Here is a 20,699-nt window from a genome sequence, read left to right as displayed (position 1 = left end):
AAAAACATGAGAAAAATAGGGCTATAGCTAAAACTATGTATAAAACAAATTCTTACCATAAAAAGGCTGGTTGATAGTACAGTAGGGCCCCGCTGTACGGTGTTTCGCCTTACTGCATTCCACTAATATGGCGATGTCAATTTATGACCAAAATTTGCTATACGGCAAGCGGTCTTTCAAATACGGCGCACCCCACCCGGTTTGTTTACTTTCTCTGTGACCACATCTATTATGTCTGGAAACTTTCCAAAATTTCAAGTATTTTACAGTTACTGCATATTTCATATGTACTCTGATAATTATACTTATGTGTATCTGTACCTAAATATACTTACACACTGTGCTGGTGTGCAGGTACACATTAAAATTGTTAAGTCTCTCTCTACTCATGATGCCAATAGTACATAATAAACATCACTCTTGGGCACATTAAATGTCTTATTTACATTAATATATTATTATTATTATTATAATAAAAAAGAAGCGCTAAGCCACAAGGGCTATACAGCGCTGCAAGGCAGGGAAGGAAGCGAGGGTATTGGGCGGCAGAAGGGGGGAGGGATGATCAGTAGGTTACAAAAAACAGCGGGGCAGGGGATAGTGCGGGGGTACAGGGCAGCAAGAGATTGAGGTAGAAAGGGCTGAAGGTATCATCAGAGTTTGTGAAGTCAGTCAGTTGTCAAAAAGTTAATGAGAGAGTCCGGATGAAAGGTGGGTCCATCAGCGAGAAGGGAAGGTAAAGAGAGAGCAGCAGAGCGAAGACGACGACGGAGGTATATCCTGCGTGCTCGTTGATAAAGTGGGCAGTCTAATGGAATGTGGCTGACCGATAATGGAACCTGACAATTCTCAGAGAGAGGAGTAGGGCGCCTCTCCATGAGATATCCATGAGTAAGACGAGTATGGCCAATACAAAGACGGGAGAGAGTAGTCTCCCAACCTCGACACTGGTGATAAGAAGACGGCCAGTAACCAATACTCGGTTTAATAGACTGAAATTTGTTACTGAGCAGAGTAGACCAATGTTGTTGCCAACGGGTGTGAAGGTGGGAAGCTATTCACAGAATAAAAACTGGTGTAAATATGATATTTGTTTACAAAGCGGCTGCATAGGTAGTGTCTGAAGAATTATATTTTCTCTAGTCAAACACTGGGGGATAACTGAAGAAAAATATTCCTTTCGTATGCCCTCACTCTATACAGTGGACCCCCGCATAGCGACTTTAATCCGTGCAAGAGGGCTCATTGTTATGCGAAATGATCGGTATGCGAATGAATTTTCCCCATAAGAAATAATGGAAATCAAATTAATCCGTGCAAGACACCCAAAAGTATGAAAAAAAAATTTTTACCACATGAAATATACATTTTCCTACACACAAAGAGAAGGATACATGCACAATAGTAGAGTAGTACATGCACAATATATATTGTGCATGTACTACTCTACTAAATGAAGAATAAATGACACTTACCTTTATTGAAGATGCAGCAATGACTGATGAGACACTGTGTCCTGGGAGTGCCTTTTCCTCCTGAGTACTGTAGGTCCTGTTTGGCATTTTCTTCCAGAACAGGCCTTATCACACTGTGTATGCCACTACGATTCTTAAATCTCTCAAACCAACCTTTGCTGGCTTTAAATTCACCAATATGAGCACTAGTTCCAGGCATTTTTCCCTGTTCACCTGGGTGTTAGTTGACTGGTGTGGGTTGCATCCTGGGAGACAAGATTAAGGACCCCAATGGAAATAAATTAGACAGTCTTCGATGACACTGACTTTTTTGGGTTATCCTGAGTGGCAAATCCTCTGGGGTTAATTGTTTCTTGGTATTCTCAATAAGCCACACCAACAACAGTGCTACAGCAGCAGCAGCAGCAGCTGACAGTGCTACAGCAGCAGCAGACGATGCTACAGCAGCAGCAGATGATGCTACAGCAGCAGCAGCAGCAGCAGCTGACAGTGCTACAGCAGCAGCAGACGATGCTACAGCAGCAGCAGACGGTACTACAGCAGCAGCAGACGGTACTACAGCAGCAGCAGCTGACGGTGGTACAACAGCAGCAGCAGCTGACAGTGCTACAGCAGCAGCAGACGATGCTACAGCAGCAGCAGACGGTACTACAGCAGCAGCAGACGGTACTACAGCAGCAACAGCAGCAGCTGACAGTGGTACAACAGCAGCAGCAGCAGCTGTACCACCAATAGTAGCGATGGTTGATTGGGGTTTATTATGCAACCTGGCCAGCTCGGAGACACGCACTCCACTTTCATACTTATCAATGATCTTTTTCTTCATCTCTATAGTAATTCTCACCCTTATTGCTGTAGGGTTGGCACTAGAAGCTTTCTTGGGGCCCATGGTCACTTATTTTGCAGATAAAATCACCAAAAACACTGTAATAATACGAAATGTTCCGATTGTATGCTTGGATGTTACCGCGGAGGCTGGCTGGTAAACAATGCCACCGGCGGCACATGTGAGGCTGGCTAAGGGCGCACATTGGACGCGTCTCGGACGAAGAGCGGTGAGCGGGTTTTTGAGCGGTATGCGAGGCAAAATTTTTGCGATAAAAGCGAGCGGTATGCGGATTGAACGTTATGTGATGCGTACGGTATGCGGGGGTCCACTGTATATAGCAATTCCCGACCCTTCTGGGTTTAGCGCTTTTCATGATGATGATGATGATGATGATAATATTATCAACTTCATTCACTCTAAAAATGGTGTGTTGCAAGAGAATGGGAGTGTTGCTGTTTGTTTATTCTGTACTAACTTGTACACAATGTAAGAGCATTTGTATTGTGAGGTAATTATTATAATAAAAAAAATATTGTAAGGTAAAAGTTTTACAAACTCTTACAAATGTACGTGAATGAACTAAAAGTAGACACATATTAATACCATTTATTTCGCCTGACCAAGTGATCGCCCACTACCTGTTCAGTTTGTGTTCTTACATTGTCTGAACTCTGTATCTCGTTCTCTCTCTCGTTTAATCTTTCGTTAACTAGTTGGCTCTCACTGACAATGGCGTCTAAGCTTAGCTGTGATAAAAAGAGGAGTCGTAAGCCTCTTGCTCTAAGTGCCAAGTTAGAGGATGATGGTGTGCCATTCTGATTTTATTCAATGAACACCCTGCCACTCACACATTAATATTACTATTTTAAGATAAGCAATAAGTGTACTCTGTGTGAATCTTATCTTTTATTGTGTTTTTAATGCCTGTTTCTATTGCTAACTTAATGTAAGTTAGTGTAAACTTGTTGTCTGGCATTTATTCCATATTTTATATTTGCTCTGATAATACTACTTGTGGCCCTGTGTGGTAGCTGGGCAGAGGGACAACATTATGTTTTCTCTGGTCAGGCACCAGAGAAAACGTGTATGAATCTGCGTTTGGCCCAGCCACTCCCCCACTCCGCTTTTGTTTACAATTTTCAGCATGAATTATTCATTACTTCTCCCTTCGTTTATGATGGCATCTAAAGGTAGTTGTTAGAAACGATTAAATTCCTTGAACAAGGTATGTTGATGCTAATAATATGGCTCTGGGCCACAGTGTAGGTAGCTGGTAGGTGTAGCCCAGGCGGGCTACACCTACCGGCTACTTACACTGTCTTCCTACAAATAAATACTACTCACCTCTCTTCCTACATTAAGACTACACATATTTTAAGATAAATAAGGAGTGTACTGTATGTGTATTTTAACTCTCTGGGCTGTTTTAACCTGTAAATGGTCCAAACGTATATATACGTTTTTTCAACATTTGAAAGTACAGTGGTCCCTCAATAATCGTCCATAATCCGTTCCTGGAAGTGGGACTATTATCGAAATGGACGATTTTCGAATCAATTTTCCCCATAAGAAATGTAAATCCAATTAATTCGTTCCAGACACCTAGAAGTATCAACAAAAATTTTTTTTTTTTTACCTAAAAGATAGATTTACATGCACAAAAGAATGAACATTCAACATGACAGTTACCTTTATTGAAGGCTGTTGTTGATGAATGGAAGACAGGGAGGAGGAGAGAGGGAAGAGAGGTTATTTGGAAGGGAAATCCCCCTCAATAAAGACTCTAGGGCACTAATAAAATGTATAAATGAACATTGGTAACAGGGATAGTTGATGAGTGGAATGGTCTGCCTAGTAGGGTGATTGAAGCTAAAACATTGGGTAGTTTCAAATTTAGGTTGGATAAATACACGAGTGAGAGGGGTTGGATTTGAGTCGGACTTGCACCTGAGCTTATTGCTTGGGTAGCATTTGTTCTGTTAGTGGGTTGGATTTGTGAAGGACCGGCCTAGTATGGGCCAACAGGCTTATTGCAGTGTTCCTCCTTTTCAATGTTCTAAAAGCTATGGCTTGGGTAGTTTCAAATTTAGGCTGGATAAATACACAAGTGAAAGGGGTTGGATTTGAGTCAGACTTGCACCTGAGTTTATTGCTTGGGTAGCATTTGTTCTGTTAGTGGGTTGGATTTGTGAAGGAACGGCCTAATATGGGCCAGCAGGCCTGTTCCAGTGTTCCTACTTTCTTAAGTTCTTATTTAACATCACACTTACCAGTAGGGTGATCGAGGCTAGGACCTAGGGTAGCTTTAAGAAGAGATTGGACAAATATACGAGTTGGAGGAGCTGAGTTTGATTTGTGTCATTGGGTACGGGAGTAAATTCTTGGGTAGCTTTGGGTGGAGGTCATTTTGATAAGGACCTGCCTTGTATGGGCCAGTAGACCTGCAGTGTTCTTCCATTGTTATGTTCTTATTGGCTATTTGTTTGTGTGAGGGAGGGATGGCAAGTTTATTGTTGGAGAATATGACACTAATATCAACTCTATGGCTTATTTATCTATCAAAATTCAACTAATATGACATAATAAACAATATTAATAACATAGAAACAGAATATACTCTAGAATGAATAAAATAAGTCATTACGTATGTCACGAGAGGTGTTGTGTTGGAAATAAATGGTATAAAATACCGACACAATGGAAATATAAACACATATGCAGTATAATGTGATCCTTTATTGACAACGTTTCACCCACACAGTGGGCTTTTTCAAATCACACACAGATCTGTGTGTGACTTGAAAAAGCCCACTGTGTGGAGATCTGTGTGTGACTTGAAAAAGCCCACTGTGTGGGTGAAACGTTGTCAATAAAGGATCACATTATACTGCATATGTTGTTAGGTAAGACACAAATGCAACAGTTAGGTATCTTTATTTCGAAACGTTTCGCCTACACAGCAGGCTTCTTCAGTCGAGTACAGAAAAGTTGATAGAAGCAGAAGAGACTTGAAGACGATGTAATCAGTCCATCACCCATGTTGTTTCATACTACGGAACAATGCTCTTCTCCAGACTGAGGGACTGACCACCTCAAACTTTAAGGGTGATGGACTGATTACATCGTCTTCAAGTCTCTTCTGCTTCTATCAACTTTTCTGTACTCGACTGAAGAAGCCTACTGTGTAGGAGAAACGTTTTGAAATAAAGATACCTAACTGTTGCATATGTGTCTTACCTAACAACCTGTCGGTATTTTATACCATTTTAATGTTCATACTGCATATGTGTTTATATTTCCAGGTGTTGTGTTGTTGTTGGGTATATAAGGGCCACTGAGTGTAAGCCGTCCATAATGGTGGTGAAGCAGCAGCTGAGTCGGCGGTGGTTTTTGTAGCCCTATATAACTCCAACAACATTGGAGGAGTTGGTAGAATCACTGAATCACTAAAGAAGGAACCCACTACCACTATCACTACAACCTTCTACCACCATTACAACTGTTACCACCATCACTACTACCTTCTACCACCATGACTACTACCTTCTACCACCAGCACTACTATCTTCTACCACCATCACTACTACCTTCTACCACCATCACTACTACCTTCTACCACCATCACTACCACCAAAGAAAGCTTCTAGTGCCAGCCCTTTGGTAAAGAATGTGAGAAACACGTTATTTATGAAAAAGTTTGTAGAAAAATACAAAGATGGTGGTGGTAGAGTGGAAGCAGTTGTGATAGTGGTTGATGAACATAAGAACATAAGAAAGGAGGATCACTGCAGCAGGCCTGTTGGCCCATGCTCGGCAGGTCCTTTACAATTCATCCCACTAACGAAACATTTTCCCAACCCAGTCCTCAATGTTACCCAAGAAATAAGCTCTGATAACTCTATCCACTCATTTGGGACTTGCAAATGAGTGGATAGAGTTATCAGAGCTTATTTCTTGGGTAGCATTGAGGACTGGGTTGGGAAAATGTTTCGTTAGTGGGATGAATTGTAAAGGACCTGCCGAGCATGGGCCAACAGACCTGCTGCAGTGATCCTCCTTTCTTATGTTCATCAACCACTAACACAACTGCTTCCACTCTACCACCACCATCTATGTATTTTTCTACAAACTTTTTCATAAATTATGTGTTTCTCACATTCTTTACCAAAGGGCTGGCACTAGAAGCTTTATTTGGAGCCATGGTAGCTTATTTAGCACTTGTAAGCACTAAAATCAATGGAATATTATGAAATATTTCGTAGGAGCATGTGAGGGGACCATCACTCACTGGTAAACAATGGCACACTGGCTGGGAAGGAAAGGCCGAGGCGGCTCAGAGCGTGAGTACGCGTCCGGGACGAAAGACTATTAGGACTATTAGCGAGTTACCGGACCATTTGCGAGCCAATATTTTGACGAAAAAACGGGACTATTTCCGAAATGGACGACTTTCAGGCCGGACGATTATTGAGGGACCACTGTACAGTGGTCCCTCAATAATCGTCCGGCCTGAAAGTCGTCCATTTCGGAAATTGTCCCATTATTTCGTCTAAACATTGGCTCGCAAATGGTCCGTTAACTCGCTAATCATCCTTCGTCCGGGACGCGTACTCATGCTCTGAGCTGCCTGGGCCTGCCTTCCCAGCCAGGGTGCCATTGTTTACCAGTGAGTGACGGTCCCCTCACTTGCTCCTACGAAATATTTCATAATATTTCATTGATTTTAGTGCTTGCAAGGGCTAAATAAGCTACCATGACTCCAAAGAAAGCTTCTAGTGCCAGCCCTTTGGTAAAGAATATGAGAAACACACATAATTTATGAAAAAGTTTGTAGAAAAATACAAAGGTGGTGGTGGTAGAGTGGAAGCAGTTGTGATAGTGGCTGATGGTGGTAGAAGGTAGTAGCGATGGTGGTAACAGTTGTAATAGTGGTAGAAGGTGGTAGTGATGGTGGTAGAGGGTTCCTTCTTTAGTGATTCAGCAATTCTACCAACTCCCCCAATGTTGTTGGACTTGTACAGGGCTACAGAAAACACCACTGCCTCAGCTGCTGCTTCACCACCATTATGGATGGCTTACTCTCAGTGGCCCTTATATACCCAACAACAACACAACACCTCTCATGACATACGTAATGACTTATTTTATTCATTCTAGAGTATATTCCATGTTTCTATGTTTTTAATATTGTTTATTATGTCATATTAGTTGAATTGTGATAGATAAATAAGCTGTAGAGTTGATATTAGGGTCATTCTCCAACAAACTTGCCATCCCTCCCTCACACAAACAAGTCTTCAATAAGAACATAAGAAAGGAGGAACACTGTAGTAGGCCTGCTGGCCCATACTAGGCCGGTCCTTCACAAATCCAACCCACTAACAGAACAAATGCTACCCAAGCAATAAACTCAGGTGCAAGTCTGACTCAAATCCAACCCCTCTCACTCGTGTATTTATCCAACCTAAATTTGAACTACCCAAGCCATAGCTTTTAGAACATAAGAAAGGAGGAGCACTGCAATAAGCCTGTTGGCCCAAACTAGGCCAGTCCTTCACAATTCTAACCCACTAACAGAACAAATGCTACCCAAGCAATAAGCTCAGGTGCAAGTCCGACTCAAATCCAACCTCTCTCACTCATGAATTTATCCAACCTAAATTTGAAACTACCCAATGTTTAAGCTTCGATCACCCTACTAGGTAGACCGTTCCACTCATCAACTACCTCTATTACCAATGTTTATTTATACATTTTATTAGTGCTTTACATTTATTTGGCATTTTTTTCTGCACGTAAATCTATATTTATGCTAGGGAAGTGACCCCTGAAGTGACCTAGAGTCCTTATAGAGGGGGATTCCCCTTCCAAACAATAACCTCTCTTCCCTCTCTCCTCTTCCCTGTCTTCCATTCATCAACAACAGCCTTCAATAAAGGTAACTGTCATGTTGAATGTTCATTCTTTTGTGCATGTAAATCTATCTTTTAGGTAAAAAAAAAAAATTGTTGTTGATACTTCTGGGTGTCTGGAACGAATTAATTGGATTTACATTATTTCTTATGGGGAAAATTGATTCGAAAATCATCTATTTCGATAATAGTCACACTTCCAGGAACGGATTAAGGACGATAATTGAGGAACCACTGTATGTAAAAAAAGTACATTTTTTTTTTACATTTGAAAACGTGTAAAAAACTTTGATCTAAGTTTTTTTTTTTTTTGTTATACAGTGGACGCCCGGTATTCGATGGCATCGGTATTCGATAAATCCGGTATTCGATGCATTTTAACACAAAATTTTTGCCTCGGTATCCAACTGAAAACCCGGTATTCGATACAATTCGTACAAGACGTGTCCACGCGTGGCCTGAACTGCCCCTTGTGTGCCAGTGTTTACAAGCCAGCCAGTGTGCGCGCATCTAAGGATACAATCGATACATTCCATATTATCACTGTGTTTGGTGCTTGTTTCTGCAAAATAAGTCACCATGGGCCCCAAGAAAGCTTCTAGTGCCAACCCTGTGGTAAAAAGAGTGAGAATTAGTATGGAAATTAAGAAAGATTTTGAAGGGTTTGGGGCTAACCCTGAGAAGCCTATGCCAGTTGTGGAATCCATTGTGCCTACTTCAAAAATTAAGGAAATGTGTGCACAGTGGGTTGAAATGCAAACCTTTATGGATGAAAATCACCCTAAGACAGCTATTGCAAGCCGTGCTGGTGACTATTACAATGACAATGTTGTGGCCCATTTTAGACAAATCGTAAAGGAACGGGAGGTACAGAGCTCTATGGACAGATTTGTTGTGCGACAGAGGTCCAGTGACTCTCAAGCTGGTCCTAGTGGCATTAACCCTTTGACTGTTTTGGTCGTATATATACGTCTTATGAGCCAGTGTTTCAGACGTATATATACTCAATAATTCTAGCGGCTTCAAATCAAGCGGAAGAAAGCTGGTAGGCCCACATGTGAAAGAATGGGTCTCTGTGGTCAGTGTGCACCACATAAAAAAAATCTTGCAGCACACAGTGCGTAATGAGAAAAAAAAACTGATAGTTTTTTTTTATTAAAACGCCGACTTTGAGGTGTATTTTCGTATAATATTTATCGATGTATTTGCGTTTTCATGGTCTTAGGTGATAAAATGGAAAACATATTACAGAAATAGAGAGGATTTTCATTACTTTGACGATGAAAACGACCTTGAAACTGAGCTCAAAGTAGCGGAAATGTTCAATTTTTACCAATGTTCAGGAGCAAACAAATCACACCACACATCCAATACACGTCAACTGGGGAGTCTAATATTCTTTCACTAGTGCACTGATATTATTTATACCACTTTTACAATAATGCAGTAGTCTGCATAACAGTAAATTTTGTATTTTTTTGTATGAATAAAAAATCAAAATAGAAAGCAATAATAATATAAGAGGGGCCTAGAGATGTGACTAATGAACAGAGGATATGTTATTTTAGTGCCAAGAATGTCTCTTGTTTATTTTGGACCCTATTTTGAAATTGGCATCTTTTTTAGTTTGTGTGAAATTGGCCAAATTGCCATTTTCTGACCACAATATTGGGTAGTCCAAATTGGTAAATGGGAGGTTTCTTGTACTCAGCTGATAGATAAAATGGAGTTCTAAAGAAATAGCTATGAGTTTGGTCAACTGGAACAATGGAATTGGCTGAAAATAGGGCTCAAATTCGGCGAAGTCGCCAATACACATATGTCGCCGAGACCGCTAACTTCGCGGGAGCGTAATTCCATGAGTTTTCGACCAAATTTCAAACTTTTGGTGTCATTACCATCGGGAAAAGATTCTCTATCATTCCATAAAAATTTTTTTTTTTTTTTTCAAAAATTTAGCGACATAGAATGACAGTTTCAGAAAGGGGCCTGAAACAGTCAAAGGGTTAAAAGAAGAAGGGAAGTAACCCCGGAAAAGGACTTGTTACCTCAAGTCCTAATCGAAGGGGATTCCCCTTCTAAACACTAACACCATCCACACACTCCCCTCCTCCCATCCCATCAATCATCACCAGATCTTCAATAAAGATAAGTGTCATGTAACTGTGCATGTCTTCTTCAGTTTGTGTGTATTAAAATTAATATTTCATGTGGTAAATTTTTTTTTTTTTCATACTTTTGGGTGTCTTGCACAGATTAATTTAATTTCCATTATTTCTTTTTGATATTTTCGGTATTCGATGAGCTCTCAGGAACGGATTAATATCGAATACCGGGGGTCCACTGTATTTGAAAATATGTAAAAAAACGTAGACCTACTTTTGGAGCTCTACGCATGTGAACATGGATCTGCTTGGACCGTTTACGGGTTAAAGATCGTATATTAAGTATGAGACGGGGAGCCAGGGCTACCTACACCTGATTTAATACAAATAAGTACTACTCACCTCTCGCCCTACATTAAGATTACAAATACTTAAAGATATGTAATGAATGTACTGTGTATGTACAGTGGACCCCCGGTTAACGATTTTAATCCGTGCAAGAGGGGTAATTGTTATGCGAAATAATCGTTATGTGAATGAATTTTCCCCATAAGAAATAATGGAAATAAAATTAATCTGTGCAAGACACCCAAAAGTATGAAAAAAAAATTTTTTTTACCACATGAAATATTAATTTTAATACACACAAACTGAAAAAGGCATGCACACTTACATGACACTTACTTTTATTGAAGATCTGGTGATGATTGATGGGATGGGAGGAGGGGAGAGCATTATCTTCTTACTGTTTAGAAGGGGAATCCCCTTCCATTAGGACTTGAGGTAGTAAGTCCTTTTCTGGGGTTACTTCCCTTCTTTTTTTAATGCCACTAGGGCCAGCTTCAGAGTCACTGGACTTCTTTCGCACAAGATATCTGTCCATAGTGGCCTGTACCTCTCGTTCCTTTATGACTTGCCTAAAGTGTTTCACAACATTGTCAGTGTAATAATCACCAGCACGGCTTGCAATAGCTGTGTGAGGGTGATTTTCATCCATGAAGGTTTGCACTTCAAGCCACTTTGCACAGATTTCCTTTATCTTTGTAGTAGGCAACTTCTTCAATTTCTCTCTCCCCTCCTCTGAACCAGTTTCCCCAGGTCTGGCCTCTTGCTCTTGAAGTTGATCTATCAGCTCATCAGTGGTTAGTTCTTCATTGTCCTCCTCCACCAACTCTTCCACATCCTCCCCACTAACCTCCAACCCCAAGGACTTTCCCAATGCCACAATGGATTCCTCAACTGGCACAGGATTCTCAGGGTTAGCCTCAAACCCTTCAAAATCCCTTTTGTCTACACATTCTGGCCACAGTTTCTTCCAAGCAGAGTTCAAGGTCCTCTTAGTCATTTCCTCCCAAGCCTTACCTATAAGGTTTACACAATTGAGGATATTAAAGTGATCTCTCCAAAACTCTCTTAGAGTCAGTCGAGTTTCTGAGGTCATTACAAAGCACCTTTCAAACAGAGCTTTTGTGTACAGTTTCTTGAAGTTGGAAATAACCTGCTGGTCCATGGGCTGCAGGAGAGGAGTGGTATTAGGAGGCAAAAACTTCACCTTAATGAAGCTCATGTCCCCATAAAGTCGCTCTGCCACGTCTGTAGGATGACCAGGGGCATTGTCTAACACCAGGAGGCACTTAAGTTCTAATTTCTTTTCAGTTAGGTAATCTTTCACATTGGGGGCAAATGCATGGTGTAACCAGTTATAGAAAAAGTCCCTAGTGACCCATGCCTTACTGTTTGATCTCCACAGCACACACAAATTATCCTTGAGGACATTCTTTTGCCTGAACGCTCTGGGAGTTTCAGAGTGATACACTAATAAAGGCTTAACTTTGCAATCACCACTAGCATTGGCACACATCAACAAAGTAAGCCTGTCTTTCATAGGCTTATGTCCTGGGAGTGCCTTTTCCTCCTGAGTAATGTAGGTCCTGCTTGGCATTTTCTTCCAGAACAGGCCTGTTTCATCACAATTAAACACTTGTTCAGGTTTCAGTCCTTCAGTTTCTATATACTCCTTGAATTCCTGCACATATTTTTCAGCTGCTTTGTGGTCCGAACTGGCAGCCTCACCATGCCTTATCACACTATGGATGCCACTACGCTTCTTAAATCTCTCAAACCAACCTTTGCTGGCCTTAAATTCACTCACATCATCACTAGTTGCAGGCATTTTTTTAATTAAATCGTCATGCAACTTCCTAGCCTTTTCACATATGATCGCTTGAGAGACGCTATCTCCTGCTAGCTGTTTTTCATTTATCCACACCAATAAGAGTCTCTCAACATCTTCCATCACTTGCGATCTTTGTTTCGAAAACACAGTTAAACCTTTGGCAACAACAGCTTCCTTGATTGTCTTTTTGGTGCCCACAATAGTAGCGATGGTTGATTGGGGTTTCTTGTACAACTTGACTAGGTCGGCAATACGCACTCCACTTTCATACTTATCAATGATCTCTTTCTTCATTTCAATGGGTATCCTTACCCTTATTGGTGTACGGTTGGCACTAGAAGCTTTCTTGGGGCCCATGGTCACTTATTTTCCAGAAACACCACCGAAAACACTGTAATAATACGAAATATTCCGAGTGTATGCTTGGATGTTAGCGCGGAGGCTGCCTGGTAAACAATGGCACGGGCGGCACATGTGAGGCTGGGTGAGGGCGCACATTGGACGCGTCTCGGACGAAAATCGGTGAGCGGGTTTTTAATCGGTATGCGCGGCAAAAATTTTGCGATTAAAGTAAGCGGTATGCGAAATAATCGCTATGTGATGCCATCGTTATGCGGGGGTCCACTGTATTTTACTTTTTGTGTTTTTAATGCCTAGTTCTATTACTAACTTAATATAATTTAGTATAAACTTGTTGTCTGGCATTTATATGCCTTTATAAATGGAAAAAAAGGCGTTCTGCTTTCCGGTGATAGCCTGGAACCTAACCCGCTGTATAAGTGGGGCCCTACTGTACATAATAATCTTGAACTGAGTGGAGAGGGTGGCTGTTGTCCTACTGAGCACCTTGTGGAAGGTTGTTGCTGTTGTAGTGATGTTTATGGTTGGGAATCTTAAGTCAATATCACTCAAGAACTGCTAGTAAATGATTGTAATAGTGCACTCAGGTATTCTGAAGTGCATCTTTGCTCTGTTTTGCTCAAATCACCTCAACAACCCTTCTTAGCCCTCTGGATAATACTTTTAGTAGCCCCGTACCTTCTCCTAATCATCAAGCTATGAATTTCCTGCATAATATTTACACCACATATTGCCCTCAGACATGACATCTCTACTTCCTCCAGCCTCATCCTTGCTGCAACAACCCATGCTTCACACCCATACATTTCTACTCATACATTTCCTTCTTTGCCTTTATGGATAACATTCATTGTCTCCACAGACATCTAAGTGTACCACCCACCTTTTCCCCCTCATCAATTCTATGGTTCACCTTGTCTTTCACAGATCCTTCTGCTGACTAATCTGCTCCCAAATATCTGAACACTATTCACTTCTTCCACACTCCCTCCTTCCTATCTGATATCCAATCTTTCATTACCTAAATAGTTTGTTATCCTCATCACCTTGCTCTTTCCTATGTTCACCTTTAATTTCCTTCTTTTACAAACTCGCCCAAATTTGTCCACCAACCTTTATATTTTCTCTTCAGAATCTCTCAAAAGCAACTGTGACGATTCCCATTTTGTATTAGATTCTGCATATTTTAATCCCACAACTCCCCAACATCCTAGGATTCACTTCTTTTAGAACCCTATCTACAAATATGTTAACTATGGTGACATCACACATCCTTATCTAAGACCTACTTTTACTGGAAAATAATCTCCCTCTCTCCTACATACCCTAACATGAAGCTTGCTATCCTCATAAAAACTCTTAACTGCTTTCAGTAATCTCTACCTATTTCATACAACTGCAACATCTCCCACATTGCTCCCCTATCCACTCTATCATACGTCTTTTCTAAATCCACAAATACAAGGATTATTCTTATGATCAAAAAGCACTAAACCTACAAGGGTCACAAATACAAGGAAAACTTCCTTACTTTCATCTAAATATTGTTCACTTATATGCTTCAATATAAACACTTGGTCTACACATCCCATACCCTTTATAAAGCTCTTTGTTATTCTGCAATCCTTCTCTCTGCCTTGCTCTAATTCTTTCAAAAATAACTACCAAACACTACCTGGTATATTCAGTTCTATTGTGTCAGTTGACCAAACTCATAGCTATTTTGCTAGTATTCCTTTTATTCTAGCGATTGAGTACAAGAAACTGCCCATTTACCTATTTCAAATCGGTAATTTGGCCAATTTCACACAAAATTCAACAATTGCCAATTTGAAAACAGGGTCTAGAATAAACAATGTAGACATTCCTGGCACTAAATAAACATTTCCTCTGCTCCTTAGTCACTCTCCGGCCCCACTTACATTATGCTTGCTATACATTTTGAATTTTTATTTACATAATAAAAACCCAGAAAATTTACTGTTATGCAGACTACTACATTATTGTAACAACTGTATAAATATTGCCAGTGCATTCCTAAATGCATACTAGGCTGGCCAGTTGGACATCACTGTGTACTCTGAAATATCAGCAAAAATTAAACAATTCTACTACCTTGAGCTCAATTTCAAGCTACTTTCAGTCCAGAAACTAATCAAAATTATCTCTATTTCTGTAAAATATCTTCCATTCTACCAAATAAGACCAACAAACCAAGAATACAACCATAAAAACCATACAAACATACACCACAAAGTCACTGTTTTAAACCAAAAACACGGTTGCAGTTTTTTCTCGTTACTGAATTCTCTTATATCTAGACCCAAATTTAGTGCTCACAGCTTATCTGAGTAAGCTGAGCTCATGGCATAATGCTATGGGGCTGACACTGGCTTCAAAGCCATGATACAACAGGACCGACACTGAAAGGATTGAAGCCACTGTATACACATGTTTGGGTGTCTAAACTTCACAGCATCCAACTAGGCCTAGTAAGACAACATGAACCCTCTCTGCACATTTCTAAAGTTGACAAGAAACTCCATCTACAAAGTAAATTGCCAAAAACTTTATTAACAAATTAAGAGTACGTATAAAATTTTGGGGGCTTTTCTCGAGGTCTCATGGAATGTACCCTAATTTTCCCAAGCTGCTGGATGAGTCTAGGAAATGGCCTCTGATTATTCTGTCAGGAAAAACTGCTGCATGCCCAACACCACCAGGAATTTAGAACCACTGGTATACACTGCACTAGCATGAGAATGAGAATGATCAAGAAAGTTATTGAAAAGTTACAGCAGGAAGTGAGCTCTTGCACATGGAAGTGGGGCAGGACTCCGGGAGGAACAGACGTGCCTGTCCGATAATAAATCCATAAGCAAAAGTGGAAGTGTGTCCTGAAGGCCCAAGGAGTAGGTCTGGGCTAAATTGTCATAATGAAAAAAAAAAACTTTAATAACAGTGTGCTTATTTACAAAAGCATTATGAACATAGTTATCCAAGCACATTAAGGGGTTGATAGTAGATAGCCCGCATGAAAGCCAAACTGATGTAGGGAAAGACTTGTAGGTTTACAAATGGGTACTATACTAACCATTTGTTAATGAGATGTTTTAATGACTTACAAATTATACTAGTAAGAGCAATGGATTGGTAGTGAGGTGTCATAGCCCAAAATACCTGGCATATGAAAGAGACAGAGAAACAGTGGTTTCCCACTGAAGATTGAAGAGACATAAAAGGATGATGAGCGCCAAAGGGCGTAAATGTTGAAGCATACAGATATGAATGTTATCAGGTCCAGCTTCAGACAGATGGCCAGTAGTGTTGACTCAAGCTCACAAAGCATAAAAGTTATGTCATAAGGTTCCTCACTGCAAGAAGTAAAATCGAAAGGGGGTTGATACTCTTGTAGGTTGTGAGGAATGAAACAATGGGGAGAGATGGAGTCCTTGAGAAATATGACATGATGATGCCCAATTGCTGTGGCTTGATTTTGATATAGATAACATGGAAGCACATTCAATTGCACTACATAACATCGCCCCTTCAAGGGGAGTTCCTTTTGGAATGGCAAAGGAGTTTGTAAGCCAAGGAATTAGACCTCTGATCTCTTTCCTCAAATCGACTCTACATAACCTCCACCGATTTCCTCCTCCTTTCCATTCAGCCACATTATTTGAGGATATTTCTACCTCATGAATTTCAGCTCCTAGGCAGAGGGAAAAAGGATCATTACCTATCTGACACATTCCACCAAGGAGCTCAGTGGTGGTGCTGTTTTTCCTGGGAACTGGAGTATCTGGAGATGTGCTGGGATACCCTCTGGGGACCTGGTGAGCAGTCTTATGTATCTTAAGATAATGAAAGTATTCCTGAAGGCTGCCTCTCAGTTTCAGGAGGGGGCAGCCAAAGGGGTATGACTTCAGGTGTTTCCAGTCGCCCACCTCTCTTGTTGGCAAAGCATGACTCAGTTATCCAAATAACCTTAACCTATACTTGATCAAAATCCTGACACCACTCCTTACTCCCATCCTAAGAAACAAATCATCTGAAAACCTTTTTCCCTCCAAGACGTTTTTCAAAGACAATGTTGGACAAAATTATTTTCTCTTCAGCCGATGCTATCTACTGATAACCTAATTGACCATGGCATTTGCAAAGCACTCATAAAGTATGGTCACAACGTACCCTTCCATGCTCTCAAGAGTCAGATGTGCATTGTCATTGTTATGGATGATGAACAAGCTGACAATCCTTCCTTTCACTGGTCTGTCAAAAAACATCTCTATCACTATATAGGCATTCCTTTCTCAATTTTAGCTGCAGTACTGTCCACATCCTGAACACCATAGTCCAACAAGAATTTACACAGTATGGCCTGGACATTCAAGAAATAACTTGAGCTCCATAACCTCCCTGTTAACGAAGTGGAAACTTATGTCCACCTTGCACAAGATCAGAGATATTATCCATGCATCATTGCCAAACTGAACTTTGACTGCTGGGAGCTTCCAGTCTCCAGTTATACAGGATGGCAATGTTTACAAGAGTGGGAATTGCTCCCAACACTGCAACAATGCAGGCAATGTAGGTATTTTGGCCATCCATCCAAATTTTGTATATCACTGGCAGAATGCCCAGTTCTTGGTGAAGCAGATCATAATAATTAATCCTGCAGCCAACCCTCCACTAACATTAACTGTGGAGAAACTCACCCAGCATATTATTACCTTAGCCAGGTTTTCTCACAAGAGAGTGAAATCTGCTGTCTCAAGGAAAAGGAGGGCCTCTCATATGTCACACAGAGCTGCTCAGTACCCACAGGTCCCTGTTCTGCCCTCTCTTACAACTTCTGACGTTCCTACCTTTTTGTCTTCTTCCATACTTACTGCAACATCCTCCTCCATCTCCCATGTTCCTTCACCAACACAGCTTTCAAAACTGGGCCCCTCCACTTTCTCCAAAACCTCAAACCCAAAGCTCTCCCAGTCACCAAAACTCCCTACCAACTTGTTGTTCCTTCATGCATAACTTTCCCTACGTCTGTGTCTTGCCTCTTGCATCTGTGACAGTTGTGGAAGTTCATCCACCCCCACATTCTGTCACTACCCCCCCCTCCCCCTGACCCACCTATATTTCTTTATCCCAAGACACCTCTTCTCTCTCTCTGTCTCCTTCAATTTTGGTAGATGCCAATGTCTCTCCACTTTATATTCCATCTACCTCTTGCCATGTAGTATGGTACTACCTTCTGCTTCCTTGTCTTTAAAAACTAGTGAGGCTATAAATACCTTTACTGAAGAGGCAAAGCCTGCACTAGATATCGACTCCACCCCCCACCTTTACATTCTCACTCTCTACACCAACTCCTGCTCCACATCTTCCATCTATAGTTATCCATGAATCACTAATTTCTAATTTACCACTACCATCAGATATTGATTTTACTAGCCACTGCTTTTTTTTTTTTTTGCCACTGTCTTATTATTTATAGGTAATGGCTTTATTACAGTGGAATATCAGAGGATACAGAGGGAAATCAGGGAAGCTCCAAATGTTGCTCTCCCAGATTTCTCCTGTATGCATCTGTTTATACTAACCTAAATTACATTCCACTGTTGGTCTTCCTACCTCTGGCTATGTTTTACAATAATCCCTCAATTCTTTTGCTCTTATAAGATAAACAACAAATGTAATTTCTTGTGCAAAATTACATTATTTTTTTTTCTCAGCTTACAGTTTTAAACTTCACTTCATTACTGTAGTCCGCGATTATTTGGGCAAGTGGTACACGACGATCTGCTCTTTCTTGTCTTGCCCATTATCCATCCCTGGCATCTAATTTCTGATTTCTTCCTTACCTCCACTGCTCTTTTAATGATCATCATTTGCTCTGGGGAGGGTCTCACTGACTCACATGGGTCAGTTTGAGGCTTTTCTCACTTCTTTCTCTCCATGTCATAAACACTACACAGTTAGATCCTTGCACTCTTCTAAAGTGTTTAACTTTGGTCTGTTGTACCTGATCTTCACGACAGCAATTATTTCCCTCTTCTCATTCTTACAAACAACCCCACTCGTCACTCCCATAGGCAGTTTGAGCGAGCTGATGGTGCTTTATGCATGCCATACCTCTTTTCCTGATATTCCATCTACTTCATCATCATCTGATGAGTTGCTGTAACCCTTCACTGCCTCCATTCTTGCTGCAGCATTTACTGCAATCCTCCATACCTTGGGAAATTATTATTAAAAAAAATGTGTATCTTAGTAGTCATTGAGTATCACAGTGTTGTGTGATGAAATGCACTGCATGAGGCTGCTACAAAAACAACAGAACTATGGTTTGTTACCTAGCTTTTCAACAGGCGAGAGTAGCCCCAATGAAAACCAAATTGATGAGGGAGAATACAATTATGGGTTTCCAAGTATGTATCATACTCAATATTTGTTGACCAAGAATTCAACAGCTTGCAAAGTGCACTAGTAAGAGAAATGGATCTGTAATGAGAGGCATCATGGCTCTAAGTACCTGGTTTATGAAAAGGCAGGACAATGGTGAACTTACATTGAAAAGGTAGAACCCACTGGGACCAAATGAGAATAAAAGGTGTAAGACTTCAAGCACTGTAGGGTGTAAGTGCTGAAGAATAAGGACATGAATGCCATCAGGCCCAGCCATCAGCAGTTGGCATGAGGAAAGGGTTGACATGAGTTTGTGGAATATGAAGGGGACATTATAAGTTTTTTTAATGTGAGAAGTAAAATCCAGAGGTGCCAACTCCCTTACAGGTTAGGAAGAAAGAAATGATTAGAAGATTGAGTCTTTAGGATACACAGAGGTGATGCCCAACTGCTGTGGCAACCTCAAACAGGATTTGCAACACTAATGCCTAAGAATGAGAGCAGGGTCTGAAGAGCACTTGCCAGACAACTTCCATATCTTTTTCCATACTGAGAACATAGTAGTGAGAGAATTGGCAGTAGATACGTGAGATCACCAACAATTACAATTCGTATCTGTATAACATGATGGGCAAATACCCTTGCTTATTTAAAAGCAAGAAACTGGTTGGTAATTCTGTTGTAATGGTAGCGGCCCCCACACAGCATTTCAACTGCACAGCATAAGCACAGTCAAGAGACCACCATAGTACACATTTCCGATAATGCCTACCTGCTGCCAGAACAGGTGTGAAAAAAGTCATAACCTGTCTGAAGAGGACAAATAAGGGGGACAAGGAAAAGAGGTATAACATGAATAAAGAACCCAATCTGCATATTCAAGCTACCAATGAGAACAATGAAGGGGTCTGGTGTAAGAAGTTGGGAGAAGAGGGAAATGATCAGTCATGAAGATCCAGTACCAAAGACCAATCAAAGTCCAGTGCTAAAGAAGAGCACATAGGGATGGCTGGACTTCCACAAATGTCAAAGACATAGAAGGCAAGGGGCAAGATACAGATGGGAAAGTTAAGTGTAAAGGAACAAGATGATGGAAGTGAGTTCTGGTGACTGTGGGAGCTGTGTGTGTCTGATATTTTGAAGGAAGAGATAAGGGCCCCAATGAGAAAGGCTGCATACATATGGAAACATGGGAAGTGGAAAACGATGTACGTGTAGTAGTAAGAATTTGAGGCGAAGAGGTAGGAACGTCAGAGGTAAGGACTTCATAAGGGTTGGACACCTGGTTAACTGTGGGAGAGGAGATACTAGGGGCCCCGAGATACTCTGGAGTAGGAAAGCCGTCAAGGCTTCCTTGGAGACGGAGGTAAATCACTGGCATAGTGCATGAAAAGCCCTCCTTTTCCTCGAGACAATGAATTTCACATTCTCATA

At 40.9% G+C, this 20,699-nt stretch overlaps 1 protein-coding gene across 13 annotated transcripts in view; it reads right to left on the bottom strand.

Annotated features, from left to right (window-relative positions):
* LOC128689171 (protein AF-10) overlaps positions 1-20,699 on the bottom strand; it is a 236,773-nt gene that overhangs the window by 7,742 nt on the left and 208,332 nt on the right. For 2 of the 13 annotated variants that reach the window (XR_011392291.1, XR_011392294.1), the window contains one exon: positions 57-242. The exons of the other annotated variants lie outside the window; for them this stretch is intronic. The gene's annotated coding sequence lies outside the window, so the exon portion shown is untranslated. The remainder of the gene's footprint in view (positions 1-56; positions 243-20,699) is intronic. 13 annotated transcript variants of the gene reach the window in all.

Source organism: Cherax quadricarinatus, chromosome 21 (genome assembly GCF_038502225.1).
Source record: "Cherax quadricarinatus isolate ZL_2023a chromosome 21, ASM3850222v1, whole genome shotgun sequence".
Taxonomy (NCBI): domain Eukaryota; kingdom Metazoa; phylum Arthropoda; class Malacostraca; order Decapoda; family Parastacidae; genus Cherax; species Cherax quadricarinatus.
Note: the sequence above shows the minus strand (reverse complement) of the source record. Positions and strands in the feature narration are given on the sequence as shown.